Below are 925 nucleotides of genomic sequence, written 5' to 3'. Positions count from 1 at the left end.
TATAATTATTATTAGAAAAATACGGTTTAATGAGAGACTCAAACGTAAACAGATACAATAATATCGGTAAAGGAATTACGTTGTAAATTAAATAAGAAATAATCGTTTTCGATGAACTCCAAGAGCGAACTGCACGTAGTAATCGTGATGATCCTCTGTCGTCGAACGGCAATATCTTATGGAATCGTTGTTTGACAATCTGAAAAGCAAACGATATAAATGAAAATAAAATCTAAGATAACAACTAACGAAAAGCTTACAGTACCGTTTTGGAGGAACGGCGAACAGTGAGGGAGGGCAAGCATAGGCAAAAAAATAAACCAACAGCACAAAACTATCAACACGTTGTGAGTACAACAGAAGTGAAAATATTGTAGATTTACCAAAGGCGCCGTGCACTATCTAAAATTTACAAATCACATTAATTAATATACAGTCACTATTATAATAGAGGAGAAAAAAAAAGATTTCATTCATCGTACGATTATCCAATACACATTTTAATAAATAATAACGTTGTTGCCGTTATACTTTCATCAGAAAAGATATTCATATAAAATACAATTGCCGTTTATGTAATAAGATGAACTCCATTGCAAACAATTCGATAAATAATTGCATAACTAAAAATATATATATATAAATATACACGTACGAAAAAATCAAAAACATTTGGATCTTATCGGCCGATGCAGTACACATTACATTGTAATCAACAATAAATAAAATAAGCCAAAATCAGTTACCTGTGTAATACAACCATTATGAATTAGAGCCAGCACTCTTCGGGTCGGTTGGCCGCTAATCAATCACAGTCAAAACAGACGCACGGACTGAAAATTACAAAGTCAAATCAATTAATACTGCCATTACCATAATAATAATAATAAAATATCTACAATATAAAGTATATAAGTGTAAAAAT

At 30.9% G+C, this 925-nt stretch overlaps 1 long non-coding RNA gene across 2 annotated transcripts; it reads right to left on the bottom strand.

Moving 5' to 3' along the window:
* Positions 1-6: 6 nt before the first annotated feature.
* LOC126910099 (uncharacterized) lies at positions 7-863 on the bottom strand. Of its 2 annotated transcripts, none has more exons than XR_007705182.1 (3): positions 747-863; positions 266-402; positions 7-199 (listed from the first exon to the last, which is right to left on the bottom strand). It is a non-coding gene; the product is annotated as an uncharacterized LOC126910099 (long non-coding RNA). The 2 variants fall into 2 exon arrangements; XR_007705183.1 differs by having other exon boundaries at positions 266-623; positions 747-846.
* Positions 864-925: the final 62 nt, after the last annotated feature.

The sequence above is a fragment of the Daktulosphaira vitifoliae genome, unplaced genomic scaffold (assembly GCF_025091365.1).
Source record: "Daktulosphaira vitifoliae isolate Bord-2020 unplaced genomic scaffold, ASM2509136v1 Scaffold_4354, whole genome shotgun sequence".
Classification (NCBI taxonomy): Eukaryota; Metazoa; Arthropoda; class Insecta; order Hemiptera; family Phylloxeridae; genus Daktulosphaira; species Daktulosphaira vitifoliae.
The sequence above is the reverse complement of the archived record's forward strand: the minus strand, read 5'-3'. Positions and strand labels throughout refer to the sequence as shown.